Raw genomic sequence first — 18,271 nt, forward strand, 5'->3', positions numbered from 1 at the left:
ACTCAAATGATCAAAAGACAGCATTTGCTGAGTTAAGGGAACTTAAGTATTTTGCTTGAGTCACTTGTTGACTAACTCACCTATACTTTTGAATTATCATAGGGCAAACCATGCATCCCTTTCAAGTCCCCACTTAATGAGTAATATGTGCTATCGTAGGTAATAAGTACTCTACATATGACATGTTTTTAATTGGGAAGAAAAAAGTCAAGTGGGAAAAAAAATCCCTAACCTTACTAAATGTACACTAGGAAAGCTGCCATCACGGTATAACCATTCAGACAAAAATAAGTTGTTTTAAGTTATGTTAACAACAGCAAAAGTATGGTTTTTACATTAGTGAAAAATGCCCCACCCCTGCACTCTGAAAAATGAAAAAGCAAAAGAAATAAAGATTTTCCAGAAAATAATTAGTGCAAAACCTTATAACAGTGACATTTTTGCTTTATTAGCAAATTTCTCATTTTCTTCTCCTATTCACAAGAAGTCAACCCATCCTATGTCATTTATCTGTGTATATGAAAGATAAATTGTTTTATTTTCAAAGATGTAATCAATAATCTCAAAAAGATAGAAATATACTTGGAAACCAGGCAATGCACTTCTTGTTAAGAGGAGCTCTGGGATCATGGTGGAGAAAACCAATGAAGGTATTCCAAGTCAAACTCAGTAGCAACGATTGGTATTTATTTGTCCCTTTGAGTAGGAGTCTTGTGCTCACTCTCCCTTACACAAGGCCTATTATGAAACAAGGTGGTGAAGGCTGTCTGGATTTAATTGAGGAAGAAATAATAACCTATAGCCTGATCTGCTATAGGTGACATTTGCCCCATTCACTAGGGAGCAGCTCTTTAAGAGAAACAGCAGCCAAGTACACGAATTTAACAGCTGCTCAGAAACATTTGGGATGATCCAGACGTACGGCCAAGTTGTAAAAAAAATAAAATCAAATCAAAATGAAGTTAATGTTAAACCTTATGTTCAGACAATACCATGGTTAAATAGAGAATTATATCTCACTTTTGTCTTTATTTGTAAGAACTGTAGATATACTGTCTTTCATTATTTAAAGAAATATATTACAATATCTATCAAAGCAGAGGGGCAATATAACATAGTAGATAGAAAGCCAGTTACAGAATTAAGAATTGCTTCTAATACATTCTAACTGTGTGACTATGAGAAAGTCACTTAATTTCTCAATGTTTTGGATAACTCTGTAATAGATTATCAGTTGCAAAAATTGTGATGGAAGAAGAAGTTCCTCTACAAAATCTCCCTACACCAATGAAATCACAGGTTTTATTTTATCCTCATCTAAAAAAGTATGAGTCACATTATCTTGAACCTTTTACTATAGATTTCCCTCTCCCCCTAATTTATAAAATTTTGGCAATAATCTTACTGTGGAAAATCTTCCTGAAATTGTGCTTGCCAATCTAATTTTTAAAATAAAAGATTACATATGAATGTGTGTATATAGAAATACATGTATAATGACACTCTGTGCTAGAGTAAAATGAATATAAACACTAGCCTGAGTAAGAGACATGGTTTCAAATTCCATCTATGACACAAATTCACTATGTGATGCTAGACAAGTCATTACTTTTGGATATTAATTACCTATCCTATGAAATGAAGAAATTTGGACTGAATGGTTTATAAGGTTCCTTTGAGTTCAAAAATAAGAATCTTTGCTGTGCTCCAGGGAAATGTTATATAGGTGTTTATCTATTGAAACTTAAAACTGTTGGTATAACATTAAGGTTGAAAAATGAAAGTGAATGACATTCAGCCAGGGAGATCTTTTACCTCCTGCAGTCTTCCCTCTTCCTTGATTTTCTTACAATTCTTTTTCACATCCTAGGAATAGTTTATAGATTCATTGTTCATACTTCATGACTCTAGAGATGAAAAGGAATATAGAATCCCTTTATTATAGTTGCCCAGGGAGATAAGTGACTTGCCCAATATGCCCAAGGTTTTGGTTTTGTTTTTTCCTAAGTCAACCTATTTTTATTAAACACAAGGAAGGCATTGTGTGAGGCATTGGGGATATGAAATCAAAATAAAAACCAAGGGTTCTAAGTTTACATTCTATTGGGGGATATGAAACCTAAACAGATAAACATATACAATTATCTGAAGATGAGAGAGAAAATATTAATAATAAAAAGTATCAGGAAAGACTTTTTATAGACAAGACATAGGACCCTAGTCAAGAAGACATCTGAAGATGTTAAGTGAGGGCAGATAAGTTATGAATAAGCCTTTTAAAGAAAATCAGCATACAGAGCCAAGGAGATGAAGATAAAGCACTGAAATAACGGAAGATTGGCAATTTTTTTTTGCTATAAAATAGTGTGCAGGAGAGAGAGAAAAGTACAATAATACAGAAAAAGTAGGATGAAGCCTGCTTATTGTAACATTAAGCCTGGAATTCTTTCTTAATATAGGAATCTAGGGTGTGAAGGGCTAGTGTATTCTTTGATAGAACACAAACAATATTATTAATTCTCTTGTTTAGCTATATGGTCATTCAGTTCAGGGTTTTTAACCATGTAGACATGGAATTTTTTTTCCCCTTCCAAAGAAGTTTAAAACCAGACTATTCATTAAGATTCTTACATTTCTCTTCCAAGGCTCTAGACCCATCTGTGTCAGAAATTGATATAAACAGTGAATATGGAGCTTGAAAATCAAGGGTAAATATCATAGTAAACTTTTATCTGTATATAATGCTGCAGAGCAATAGGGGAGGGAAGCACAAAATAATTACCAAAAATGAACAGGATCTCATAGGTAAATCAAATTCCCTAGAGTTATAAAATATTGGAAGGATTTCTAATTTTAATGGGATTCATTTTTTTTGCAATGCTGAACATATGACTTTCTATTATTTTGCAAGTTGAATAGGCATGGATAGGTTGCAATCTGCAACACAGGAAAGAACATACCTGAATCTTTTACTATTATTGGGAAACAGTAGGACAAACAGGGAAAGGACACAAGAAAACTACTTCAAACATTACTAATTATGTGATTCTGGTCATTTCACTGTCTGCTTTCCTCAGCTACAAAACAGGTAGAGGCAGTGATATAGGGAGGGGGGAGATCTCTAAGATATCTAGCTTTAAATCTATGATACTATCATTATGAACAAAATCCATTATTTAAATTAATATGCAAGTATGGAAAAGGAAATAATGTAGGTGATCATGCTGTCACCCACAAATTACCATAATCCAATGTAAAAATTGTAGATTGCAGAGCACTATGACCTACATTATTTCTTTTCCCATATTTAATTATTAAATTCAAATATAGTAGATTTTAATCAGTTAAGCAGCTTCATTTTTCTCAGGTTTCATCTATTAAAAAATAAGTGGGGAAAGGTGAAAATGAAAGGAAGAGCTGAAGAAACTGGTGAATCAGAGCACACCACTAATGGAAACAATTATTTTTAAGGTGACTTCTTTCCACCACAAAAGCCCTTCTTAAGCAGAGTGTGGGAAATACAATGACTATAACCCTACAGGGAGGTCCCTGGGGAAGCTGTTGCCTCTGCAGATAGACAGTTCAACTCCAGGGAAACTTCACAGTCTTCAGACAAGCAACTGAACCCTGGGGAAGAAGACCAATTGTATAGAGGGACACAAGTTGCACAAAAGCAAGGCATTAACTTGTCCTTGCAGGTGAGAAAGGGGGAAAAATCAGCAAGGTTTGCAGCAGACTGTCAGTTAAAGCAGACTTGGGAAAAAGTTATTGTTATAAGAGAAAGAAAAACATTTCTAGCAAATAAAAGAAAATGTAACCAATTTCATTCTTCCGATCTCTGATCCTCACTGTTTGTCATTTCTTCCAGAGCTAGTTACACACTCAGCATTCTGATGGTAATTAATAACATTCACCAAAATTCAAGCTGGTATTTATAAAGTACTTTAAGACTTGCAGAATGGTTTACATACATTATTTTAATTGAAGATAGGTATTTCAGTCATTATCACTGAGGTTCCATAAAGTTTTTTCTTTGTAAATGTATAAGTAGTCCTAGATGCAAGATTTGAACATAGCACAGGGAATTTAGGAGAGATAAAAAGATCATAGTTAATGGAGAAGGATTGACCAAAAAGAGTTTTTGATGATGGAGGAGATATGGGCATGTTTATAGGCAATAAAGAAGCCAGAAGACAGGGAAATATTGAAGAAAAGTGAGAGAATGGAGATGTTAAAGGGAGGGCAATCTGTTGGAGAAAATGGTCTGTCTTGGCAAGGAAAAATGTAACCTAGTCATGGAAGACAGGAGTGAAGAAGCAAATGATGGTAGAAGACATCTCAGTGATATGAGATGAGAAGGGAAGAAGGGACAGCTCTCTGCAAATGGCCTCAATTTATTGAATAAAATATGAATTAAGGTTCTCAGCTGAGAGTGGAGACAGGAGAAAGTTTGAGAAGAGATAAAAAGGTTTAGAAGAGTTGTGATGGAGAATGGGATAGTGAGTTAATTAGGGAGGTATAAAAGCATTGTTCTGTAGCAGTGAGGGCATGGTTGAGGTCACATAATATTAATTCGTAGTGGGCTTAGACAGCATAGTTTCATGATTTTCTCCTCCTTGTTTCAGCCACATGTGAACCTTCAGGAGTGAAGGCAGTGGATGGTGAGAGTGAAAACTGGGAATAATGATGCCTAAAGAAACAATATCATAGGATCAATATAAGTCAAATAAGATAATATATGTAAATAATCCTATAAAATTTAAGGTGCTATATAAATGTCAGATATTATTATTACCACGTATTCTTAAAATTGTTTCTGGTTCTTTTAATTTGTTGTGGCTATAAGTGCCACCTAGAATCCATTAATCTGCTATCCCTCTGCTAATTACATTACCAATATATTTCGTTTCTGCCATATTTTAGGGGTCTACTATGTAGTGCAGTGGGTAAAATACTGGACTTGGCTTTATAGAGACCTGAGTTCAAAATTTGTCTTAGACGTTTTCATTTTACAGAGAACCAAAGAGGGAACCAAAAAGAAATTATTTGTCTAATACTGCATAAGTAGTATATTAAAGAAATGGGTTTTAACCCAGATGTTTAGATTCAAAATTTATTGATCTTTCTACTCCATTCATTGTCTTCCATTAGTCACTCTTCTTATGGATGCATAATTTCCAGAATTCCCCTTTGGGTTTGCTTTTAATTTTTAATTTTTAAATCTTTCTGAAAACTACTGAATTCACAGAGGACAAAAGTTTTCTTAAATGGCAATAACAAGTCTAGCATGGCCATAAGGAGAGCCCTTTTTCCCCAGGAAAAAAGATAAAACTATCCAATAGCTCACATTTATATAGATCTTTTTAGGTTTACCAATCTTTTTACATGTATTATTTGATCCTTAATGGAAGTATCCTAATTCTGTTCTGTAGACTTAGGAAGCCGTTGTTTTTTTCTTTCGGATAAATCAAAGAATAAATTCAACTTTGCAATCATTTTTCCTGAGAAAAGAACAAATGTAAGAACTGTGGATAGGGAAGCAAAATGGTGCCCATTTTTCTAGAAGCAATGGTCATTGCTGTTTCTACTCCAGATCTTGATATACTGCAGTTTTCGACACTGCACTCAGGGTTGGCATGCAATGTCAGCACAAGATATACAATGTGTTAGTAAAGAGTTGCTCTTTGAAAGTGAACCCCAGGAACTTCAGCAACCACGAAGAGCCCTTTCCATAATAAAAGATAACTAATTGAGAGGCCAGGCATGGAATTAATTTATTGCCAAACTGGTTAAAATGTGAAAGGAAAATAGACATTAATGCTTGTTTTCCTAATTTACCAAGAAGTTGAGGTCCCTCTTTTGGTCAAAGAAATCACTTCCAAAGAGAAAATGAGATCAGAATCTCATGCCAACCTCCACAGTTCAAAAGCAACAGAAAATGGTAATCAGGATTATCCCTGGTCAAAATGATATTTGATTTCAAAACATGTATAGCTACATTTTAATAGTAGCAAAAAAAAAACTGGAAACAAAATAAATGTCCATGTGTTGAGAAATGACTAAATAACTTGTGCTACAAAGTATTAAATGCTAAAAGAAATGGTGAACATGAAGAATAAAGAGAAGTATGAGAAAATGCAAACTTTTACAAAATGAAGTAAATAAAGTTTGGAAAAGAAAATATATCATAATTTAAAAATCAGATGGTAGCTGTGACAAAAAAATGAAACTAGATACTATGAAGTGATGATGAGGAAACTTGGCTTCCAAAAAAAGATGAGAATGCAGCTCCCTTTTGATTGTAAAGGGTCTATATAATAGATATCAGATCAGATAATGTGTTGTTTTCTTTGCTGAATCATTCTTTTTTTTAAATTCTTATTATGAGGGATGAATTTTTATTTTTAAAACTAATTTTATAACTATAACATTTTTTGACAGTACATATGCATAGGTAATTTTTTTACAATATTATCCCTTGCACTCCCTTCTGTTCCAAATGTTCCCCTCCTTCCTTTCACTCCCTCCCCTAGATGGCAGGCATTCCCATACATATTAAATATGTTATAGTATATCCTAGATATAATATATGTATGCAGAACCAAATATTTTTTGTTGTTTTTGCAAAGGAAGAATTGGATTCAGAAGGTAAAAATAACTTGGGCAGAAAAACAAAAATGCAAACACTTTACACTCATTTCCTAGTGTTCCTTCTCTGGGTGTAGCTGGTTCTGCCCATCATTGATCATTTGGAATTGGATTAGCTCTTCTCTTTGTTGAAGATATCCACTTCCATCAGAATACATCCTCATACAGGATCATTGTTGAAGTGTATAATGATCCCCTAGTTCTGCTCATTTCACTCTGCATCAGTTCATGTAAGTCTCTCCAAGCCTCTCTGTATTCCTCCTGCTGGTCATTTCTTACAGAACAAGAATATTCCATAACTTTCACATACCATAATTTACCCAACCATTCTCCAATTGATGGGCATCCATTCATTTTCCAGTTTCTAGCCACTACAAAAAGGGCTGCCACAAACAATTTTTAAAAGAGTAAGAAGGAAGGGATATGTTGGTAAAGGAAAATTATGTAGAATCAAAATGTCAATAAAAGTTTAAAATTTTAATAAGATATTTTACCCTTTTCATCTTGCTCTTAGCAACAACTCTCACATTTTTGGTGTATTGCTTTAAGAACTGACTAGCTCCACTCTAACAATAGGGATTTTTATTAGATTCCATAAACAGCAAAAACAAATGAAATAATGTCTCCAAAGTGCTTTGTCAGCTTTAATAGCTTATACCATAGTGGAGAAAGTGTGGGACTTGGAGGTCAAGACCTTAGATCAAATCTAAGGCATGGCCCTTAAATAGGTGTGCAACCACGGTGAGCAATTCATTTAACCTCTTGAAACTTCAGTTTGTTTTTGTAAAATCAAGATGATTATATTTATTGTATCCAACTCAAAAGGGCTGTTGTGAGTTGTTGAATAAAGTAATATATACAAAATTTTCTGCAAACTTTTATGTGCTATATCAATGTTAGCTATTATTATTATAGCCTCCAATACTCTGCATCCCCCACCTTCTGAGAGGATAGTAATGAGTATTATCTTCCCAAATGCCTAATATACCCTCTGCCTATAGGTGGTGAATAGGTGATATTTGTTTAATCAATGAATGAATGAGTGGAAAAAACATGTTTTGAGCTGAACCATTTAAAAAGTATAATAAAATTATTTAAATTGTCTTTATTATGTTGATATTAAATAATATTTAAATACTTCTTAAATTTTTTATAATATGTAAATAAGTAGAGTTTAAAAGTTTAGGATTATAATTTAAATTGAAGTCAGGATTAGATATCAATCTGTGCTCCCTAACTAGGGAAACAAAGGGAGTTTGGCATTTTTCTAGTTAGAGAAGAAATCAGTCTGTTAGACTAATCTTCATGACTGCTAACAAGCAAGAAAGATCTCATCATTTCCATTGCTACATGATGATTTTGACATCTCATTTCCTCTTTGAATAATTTAGCATCTATATGACAGACATATTTAGAGAGACTGATTTTCCTGGTGATTTCTTGAAAATGTACTTTTATTCTTTGAAAGACTATGATTCATATTTTTACTCTGTTGTCTATCATCATAACAGTCAAAGGAAAATGAAAAATTCAGGTACTCATCTAGCTGGTTTGTCAAAGACATCTTCATAGCTGAGATACAATAATAAAGTAGAGAGAGGAGAGCATTTGGAGTCAGAAGTCTTGAATTCAAATCCTTCATTACTCTCATGTGTCATGCTGTAGGGATGGCAGTCTTCATTTTCCTGATCTGGAATGGGGCAAGGGCAAGGGGGAAGGAGGGAGGAGGGATTACCTGAAGCTTTATTGAATTGTGTTACAATTGCATCTATGAATCATAGAATATCACAATCTCTGAAAAAGTAAAGTTGTAGGCAATCCAAAGGACAAGAGGTGACAATCTGTGGTGGAAATGATCAGGGTTTAACTGTTTACCAACTAAGAATTATGAAGGAAAAAGGCTATTACATATATTAACAAAGCTATGTAATGGACCACTAGAAAAAGAAGTGTAATATAAGCAGAATTTAGTGATAATTCATCAATTATATTATACTTCAGTGTGTCACATTTGTAACCAAATGCCAGTCATATAAAGATCATACAAATGTAAGGTACTATAACCTGCGTAATTGTCTACGTTATCCAGTGTTAAGCAAAATGCTCAGAATCAGAGATCCAACTTTCATTTTATCCTTCTATTCTAGCCTGTTTGGGAAAATTCAAAAAGTCAAAGGATCACAGCTCTGGTTCTGTCCTCTATTACCTGTGGGATTTTAGGTGCAAAATAAGAGGGCTGGATCAAATGGCCTCCAAGGTTATTTACAGTTCTAAATACATCAATCAAATCTTATCTATCAAGCATTTCCATTGGCATAATTAACATTTGGATCAGGCATTTTTAAATAGATTTTTAAGACCAAATATGCCAATAATTAGACATTTATAAAAGCAGTTATGGACCAGGTACCGTGCTAAGTGCTGGTAATAGGAAGAAAAAAATTTAAGATAGTAAATTGCTCATGAGGAACTCCAAATTTTTAAAATTCATAATTATGAAGTGAAATAAAAATGAAGATAAAGATTTTCATTGAATTTTGTATATAATCATGCTAGCAAAAATAAAAAAATAACAATTATATTAGTACTTTTTAATTAAATTAACATAATATCCCTGGATTATTTTTTGGTAACAAAAAAACTTTTTTTTTAAATTGCCTGGGAGTTGCCCAGTCATTAACTAGTCCCAGAAATTCTTTGGCCTGGATTTGGAGGTGACTTCCCCTGGGAAGCTGCCTCTGTCTCCCATTTTTTGAGGGGAAGATGGAGAGGAAGACTCTGGCTTTTATTCTTCTTCTGGAAACCTATGCAGCTAGCCCAACTCAGAGGCACACTGCATCTCAGACTTCTTTCTCTGTGGCTAATACTCAGAGATTGAATATGTCCCAATATCGGCAATTCACTATTGTCTGCTTTTCTTGAAGTTACTTCTCCCACTGCATCTCTATATGTTTTGCACCTAGACTACCACCAAGATCCTGCTTTTCCCAGGTTTTCCTAGCTTTACTTTTTTTTTCATTTCACTAACAGATTAAATTAGCTATAAATAACTGTTTCAGAGGAGCTTATTTTAATAACATGCAACATTATAACAGTTTTGTTTTATATTGCTACACATTAAACCAAAAGAACATGGCACACAGAAAAAGCAATATAATGTGATTATCAACTGTGATGGACATGGCTCTTTTCAACAGTAAACTGATTCAGGGCAATTCCAATAGACTTGTGATAGAGAAAGAGCTATTTGTATCCAGAGAGAGGACTATGGGTACCAAATATGGATCACAACATAGTATTTTAACCTTTGTCATTGTGGTTGTTGTTGTTTGCTTGCTTGTTTTATTCTCTCATTTTTTCCCTCTTTGATCTGATTTTTCTTGTGCAGCATGATAAATGTGGAAATATGTTTAAAAGAATTGCATGTTTAACCTACATTGGATCACTTGCTATGCAGGGGAAGATGAAGGGAGAAATAAGGAACAAAAGGTCTTGAAAGAATGAATGTCAAAAACTATCTTTGTATGTATTTTGAAAAAATAAAAGCTATTATAAAAATTATAGGTCCTATCCCTATCTTATGCTTTTTCAAAGTGTCAATACATGATGGAGATCAAAATCTGATCATGCCTTCTTATTTCTTAATGAGATAGTATTTATGTCCTTCTAATAATTGATAATAGAATAGATAGGATGGTTGTAACATCTATTTTATAGACAAGAATATTGAGGTTCAAGGTAGGTAAAGGTTTTGACTAAGATCATAAGGGTGAGACTGATATTACACTAGTTATACTTCCTAAATGAGAATTCTTTCAAAAAGGTATTTTGAAAATGTTTTGGGGGCTTTTATAGAAAAGTTTTTTTGCTAACTCCCCAGTGCCTAGTAAATAAATGGTAGGTGCTTAATATATGCTGGGTAGGTTGTTTGATTGACTAATTATTCTAAAATTTATTCCTTATCATATTTGTACAGGAGTTTCCTAGCAAAAATTGTCAGGAGATTGGATATGCTATTGTGTTTGATGAATTTGGTGCAAAATGGAAAAGGAAAAGAACAAAAAAAACCCTGAAAGGCATCTGAGGCTCATGTAAAATTGTAAGTGCCCAGAATGGTGATTGATAGAAATTGCCCTAATATATGAATTAGCTGTAAATGTGTTTTTTAAATTCAATTTAGTCTGGAGAAGCTAACCTTGAGGGTTTTAAGTAATGGGGCATTAACTTCCCTGCCTTTTCCAAACTACCAAAGAACATAAGGTAAATGTCAAAAAAAGAATAAAATAATGATAGATGCTTTGTGGTTGGTATTTTTTAATGACATTATTGCCATTGCAAACTTAAGCAAAATGAATCTGGTCATTTCAGCATAATCCCTTGTGGATAATAGACTGTTATTGCATTGCCTGAGAACTTTGAATTTGGCCACTTCTATTTAGGCTGTATGAGATAGCAATTCACAGACTCATCATGTCTTAAAAGTCTAACACAGTTTTGAGGTCATCTAATCAAACTTTCTATCCAATGAAAACATTTCATTGAACTTCTTTGACAGAATCATGCAGGTTTCATTGATGTGGTTCACATAAACATACAAGGTATCAATTCCACCGTGAAATAGCTTTAATTTTTAATAAAATTACTTCTTATTTTAGTCCATGTATGTTTCCCTATAATTTTCACCCACTGATCCTACTTGTGCCCTGTGAAGTCACACTTTAATAAGAATTTAAATAAGAATAATAAGAATTTAAAACTAATATTTATTTGATACATTAAAGTTTGCAAATCATTTTATGTGTATTATCTCTTTTGAAATTCATGGCAACCCTGGGCAGTTAAGTGATACAGTGGTTAAAGCTGGGTCTGGTATCATAAATACTTGAGTTTAAATCCAGCCTCAACACTTACTAGCTATGTGATGAAGGGCAAGTTACTTTACCTCTGTTTGCCTCAGTTTCTTCATCTGTATGGAGATAGTAGTAGCACTTATCTCTCAGGTGGTAAGGATCAAATGAGATAATATTTGTTATGTGCTTAGCACAATGTCTAGCACATAGAAGGTACTATATAAATGTAGCTATTATCATAATAGTTGCCTCAATAGGCAGATTACAAAACTGAGGTTCAAAGATTTAATTTGCCTGTGGTTACACAATTAGTGGGTGGCAGAGGCAAGATTAAAACTCATGCCTTCCTGACTCTGATTCCAACACTATCCACTTTGCCATGTGGTCTTCTTAATAAGTACATAAATTAATCTACTTCTTCTACATAATAAAATCTTTAAAATATATAATAACTATTCTGTCCTCTATAACTCTAGGCTAAAGTCAAGTCATTAAGCATTTATTGAGCACTTCCTATATGCCAGGTACTTTGCTAAGTGCTGGAAATACCGAAAAAGGCAAAAAAACAAAACAAAATAAAATGGTCCCTGGAGCAAGAATATTACAGTTTAACATGTAAGATAACATAAACACAAGATAGACATACATACATAAATATAAATAATTTATACATATAATCTTTATTACCATTAAGGGTAATCAAGAAAGTCTTCTGAAAGAAGATGAGATTTTAATTGGAGCTTGGAGGAAGCCAAAGGACCATCATGAAGAAGAAGAAAATTCTAGAGACAGAGGAAAATCAGCAAAAAGGCACACAATCAGCAGATAGAAGTGTTATGAAAAAAATAACTAGGAGACCACTGTCACTGGATGGTAGAATATACAAAAGGAAATAAAGTGTAAGAAACCAGTAGGTTAGGAAGAGGACAAGTTATGAAAGGCTTTCAAAATGAAAGATTCTATCCCCATTTATTTCAACTGATTTTTTTATGATTTGGTACTGCATTTCTTTGCTATCCTGGTTGTCTACTTCTAGATGTATATTTGTCTTGTCAATATCCATCATGAGATATGTTGCCCAGATCTCAGCAGAAAAGTGAACTCTTCTTAATAGATCTTTTCCTTTAGATGATGTTTTGGTAGGATGCATAGTGATCCCAAGGTAAAACTTTGAGGAACAAATGAGAAACTATTTTTAAAGCACTTCGCACAATGATATATATATATATATATATATATATATATATATATATATATATATATATATATATATACATATATATATATATAGATCTATCTATCTATCTATCTATCTATCTATATACACACACACACAAATGTGTGTATACAGACACACATATATAATATATATTATATGTAAGTATATAATATATATGTATACACACATTGTAATGCTTGTTTTCTTCTTTCCAATTATGAGGTGATGAGGTTCTATTTCAAGGTGGTAGTGGCAATGTCAGAGAGCAAAAAGGGGAATATATAAGAGATGCTAACAAAGATAAAACTTTTACTTATTTATTTTATTAAAGCTTTTTATTTTAAAAAACATAAGTATTAGATATTTTTCAACATTCATCCTTACAAAATATTGTGTTCCAAATTTTTCCCTCCCTTTCCCCCATCTCCTCTCTTAGATGTTAAGTAATCCAATGTACATTATAATGTGCAATTCTTCTATACATATTTCCACAAATATCATGTTGCACAAGAAAAATCAGATCAAAAAGGAAAATGAGAAAGTAAACAAAATTCAAGCAAACAACAATAAAAAGAATGAAAATAACTATGTTGTGATCCACACTCAGTTCCCACAGTACTTTCTCTAATTGCAAATGGCTCTTTTCCTCACAAGACCATTGGAACTGGCCTGAAACATCTCATTATTGAAGAGAGCCATGTCGAATAGAATTGATCATTTTATAATCTTGCTATTGCCATGTATAATGATCTCCTGGTTCTACTCATTTCACTTAGCATCAATTTGTGAAAGTCTCTCCAGGCCTCTCTAAAATCATCCTGCTGATCATTTCTTATAAAATAATAATATTCCATAACATTGATATACTATAACTTATTCAACCATTCTCCAACTGTTGAGCATCTACTCAGTTTCCAGTTTCTTGCCACTACAAAAGGGCTGCCATAAACATTTTTGCACATTTGATTCCCTTTCCCTCTTTTATGATCTCTTTGGGATATAAACCCAGTAGAAGCCATTCTGGATCAAGAGTATACACAGTTTGATAACCCTTTGGGCATAGTTCCAAATTGCTTTCCAGAATGGTTGAATCAGTTTACAACCCCACCAAAAATGTATTAGTGTTCCAGTTTTACCATATTCCTTCCAATATTCAGCATTATCTTTTCCTGTCATCCTAGCCAATTTGAGAGGTGTGTAGTGATACTTAATGCAAATTAATTGTCCTAACTTGCATTTCTCTGATCAATAGTTATTTAGATCAAAGAGTTATTTGTAAATTGAGGAAAATAATACATTTATTGCTTATTTTGAAGATGGAATTGGATTTTCTAGAGAAAATATGGTAAACCCTTCAGTACTGGTAGTGAGGTAGTAGTGGTGATGATATTAGACAAAATATCACAAGAGCCCCAAACTCATAATTAAGAAAAATATGTATGCACTGATTATAGGTATTTTTAAATGTGTTTGTAAATCACAGAAGTCAGATCTTTTAAAATTAGATATTTCTATCTGATGTTTACTAAAAAAAGTCTGAAGTACTAGATAGAATTATAACTTTATGAGTCACTATGTCAGAGCACTGGTCTTAAGGTCAAGAATACAGGGATTTTAATCCGGTGTCAGACACTAGCTATGAGACCCCTGTCAAATCATTGAACTTCTTTAAATTCCAGTTTTCTCATCTTTAAAGTGAGAGAGTTTGACTCAATTATTCAGTTAGTAAACATTTTTAAGTATCAGGCATACTGTATTCTGGAGATAAAAAAGCAAAAAAACTTTGATCTCAAGTGGCTCACAGTTTAGGACTATCAATATACAAACAACCACAAACAAATAAGATATATATAGGATAAATTGTGCATAATCAATATAGGGGGAACAGTGGCATTGAGATCAAGAGAGGTTTCTTATAGAAAGTGGGATTTTGCTTGGGACATCAAGGAAGCTAGTAGATGAAGAGAGAATTTCAGGCACAGGATGTAGCCAGTGAAAATCCCCAGAGTCAGAAGATGCAGTGTCTTGCATGAAGGCAGTGCTCATTTCAGCTATAAATATATGATTCGTTGTATATAACATTTTCATTATTTTTTTGCTAAATATAAAATACAAAATGTGAAAAAAAAAACAATTTAGTATTTGCCATAGATATTTTCTTAAACATAAATGTTATGAAGGAAATACTACATCAGATGGGAGTATGAAAAATATCTATTCTTTGGCACATTTAAAGTATTATTTATTGCCTTGATTTTTAGCTTTTCTTTCTGTTGTGCAGAATTCTATTCTTAATGATAAGCTGCTCACCACATCAAACAAGAAGTAACATTAAGGATACAGTGCCTTTTGGGGACAAAAGCAATCCTTTCTCCTGGCCATCCTTTGCCAGGCCCAGTTTAGACAGCTTAAGGGCATTTAACCTGTTGTTCTTTGGCAAGTGGTACATCAGTCGAAAGCCAAATATGGGTTTGGAGTTACCCCTGGCTTCATACTTGATCCTCTCCAAAACAGTTTGACTCTTCACTAATTGGAATGAAAAGTTAATCTTTCACAAATGGAACCCAGCTGAGGCTTTGTGTAGAAGAGAATATTTAAAAGGTTTCTGGCAAGCTAGAGTGTCTAGCTTAGCTGGATTTAGCTCATTAGCAAATCAGAAATCCCCTGCTGACAGTGTACTGAGGGTAAAAAACATGAGGCCAGCCTATACCCTGTGGATATGTTCAGCATAACTACATAATAAACAGGCATTTATTAATAATCTTATTGGTCACACAGTGGAGAGAAAGGAGATAAGAAGTCAAAAGCTGTCATTTGTTGCAATTAGGGAGGCATAATTAAAATAAGTGTCATGTGATTATAACCCTTGAAAAATTTATCTTGAATAAAAACAATAGTGGCATAAATGAAGCCAGCATATGCTCCTAAAATTAATTTAATATAATAGGCAGCTGTCATTAGACCTAATTCAACATGGTCCTATAAGGCTGGTGGTTATATTATGGCTGTAGAGTGAAGACCTGGGGTGTTTAATGAAGAATACTTACTTACTAAATTCATGGAACAGGTTTTTGTTACAATTCTATTGTGTGGAATATCAGTAATTCCTTAGGCTTTGGTTACAGACCAGTTTGTGAAAGATATACAGGATATGAGTCCATAGAACAAAAGGTAAAGGGAAATTCAATCATACATTTAAAAAAAATTCAAGCATACTAACAGATAAAAACAACAGTCTTCACTCTGTGCCAGACACTGTGACTTAGATCTGTACAATAAATCATAGGAGGTAGGTGTTATTTTATATTTGGGGATATTGAGGCTAACAGAGTACTTTCCCAGTCACATAGCTAATAAGTGTCTGAGGCCAAATTTGAGCTCATACCTTCCTGACTCCATGTCTGGAACTCTTATTAAATATTCAACCTAGCTGTCTCTATACTAGTGATTAATAAAAGCAGACTGATTGAATCCTGCAAATTATTATTAATTTGCCTTTTCCTTTAATATTTTTATTTTTGTTTTTGGCCTCCCAGTTAACTGTTGTCATTAATTATCTTTGAATTGTGCTTGATTTTTTCCCCTTTCTTAAATATTCCTTGTCCCAACTTAAATGTGCATATAGTTAATTTCCAAGTCCAATAATTTCTATTTCCACAATGTCATCCAAAAACATTCCTTCTTCTCTCAATTCTTGATGCTCTTAATTGCAATTAGTCCAGGTCTCATCTCTGCTTATTTTAACTACTGTAATAGCCCATTAAATTGTCTCTCCTCTTTCCATCTGAAATCTATCTTCAACATTGCTACCCAGACAGTCATCCCAACCATCACTTCTTTATTTGAAATCTTCAAACCTCCACTTATAAACCTATTGCCTACTTTACATAAGAGATTTCCCCCTGATGATTGTGAGACCACAGGCTAATATTTACAGTGGAAAAAATCATGATTAAATTCATCAGTGTGGGTCGTGCTTTTCTTCTATTGTCAATTCCAACTTTATTTAACTAACACTAAGAGCCTACTATGTGCTTGGTGAGAGTGAGAGTAGGACAGAGTGCTAGCTACTAATAATTCTTTATCATTCTCAATATTAAACTAAGGTTTGTTTCTTGTGATAAAAAAAAAGGGGAAAACACAAGTAAAACACGCAATAATAAGGCAGTTTTCTAACATCATTCAAGGAAGGCCCTCTATAATCTGGTTCCAATTTGTACAGATCTTTCTTGTATTTAACAGTCCCCATCTTCTGTCTAATCTTAGTCTAATCTCAATTCTTCAGAACTCCACCACCTACATATCTCTGTTCTTATTGTACCTCAAATCTGAAATAGTTTTCCCCTATTCTATCTGATGAATTCCATGATTAATTGTTCAATTTCTAATTTATATACCACTTATTCTATTGTTGCTGTCGGTTAGTTGTTATAGTTGGGTCCAGCTCTTTATAACTCCATTTGGAACTTTATTGGCAAAGATACCTGAGTTGGTTTAGCATCTCCTTCTCCAGATGATTTTTACAGAAGAGAAAACTGAAGCAAACAGGGTTAAGTGACTTGACCAGTCAAACATCTGATAAATGTCTGAGGCCAAACTTGATCTATCCACTACATCACCTATTTTAATTTGTGTTTTCATATCCTTCTAGGTGAAAGTGATCCCTACTTCTTTTATTCCCTCATATCACTTTACCTCTATCTCCTTCAATTCATCACATCATACTATGTGTCATAGTTAGTTATATACAACTGGTACTCCCTTGTTCCCATTAGATCACAATCTAGAAAAGGGCCTTGCATATGAGAATAGAGATTAGATTTGTGACTTCATTTCTATAGTGAACTCTTAGACTGGGAAACTCCTTATGCCCATGAAGAAGTTACCTTCTCTATAATTTATACCCTTAGAGAGTTAACTAGAGTTCCATGAGGTTAAGTAGTTGGCCCAGTATCAATTAGTCAATATGTTTCGGAGATAGTATTTGAACCCAAATCTTCCTGACTTAAAGCCTCTCACTTTGTCCCTTATACCATCTTAACTCACATCTTGCACATTTAGATTGAATTGAAGTTTACATTGGAAGAAAAATTTAATCTTTGTAATTAATTCATTTCCATTATAAATATTAGCTATGGATTCTCTAATAATGATAAATATGTGGAAAAATAGAGTTATATATGAAATGTGAGAAATGAGGAAAATGAGAAATATATATGAAAAATAGATTGTAGTAATTTTATACAAAAGTTTAACTGCTATAAATCATTGGCTAGAAATCACCTCAGCCAGCAAACACTTGATCTCCTTGATGTGTGAAGGATGTTACAGGCAAGGGCAACTTCATTATAGAATATAAACTGAATTGTAAAATATTATGTGAAAGGATGATGAAAAATTACATTTAATATCACCTCATAAAGCAACTGGAAACAATGGAGGGGGAAACAAGTTTTTAAAAAGCTTGGCAAGAGATCCTAACTAAACAGTCACTTGAAGGACATTTAAGAATGGTTAGAAAAATAATTAAAAATGGAAAAAACCCTATAAAAAT

Source organism: Sminthopsis crassicaudata, chromosome 2, assembly GCF_048593235.1.
Source record: "Sminthopsis crassicaudata isolate SCR6 chromosome 2, ASM4859323v1, whole genome shotgun sequence".
Lineage (NCBI taxonomy): Eukaryota > Metazoa > Chordata > Mammalia > Dasyuromorphia > Dasyuridae > Sminthopsis > Sminthopsis crassicaudata.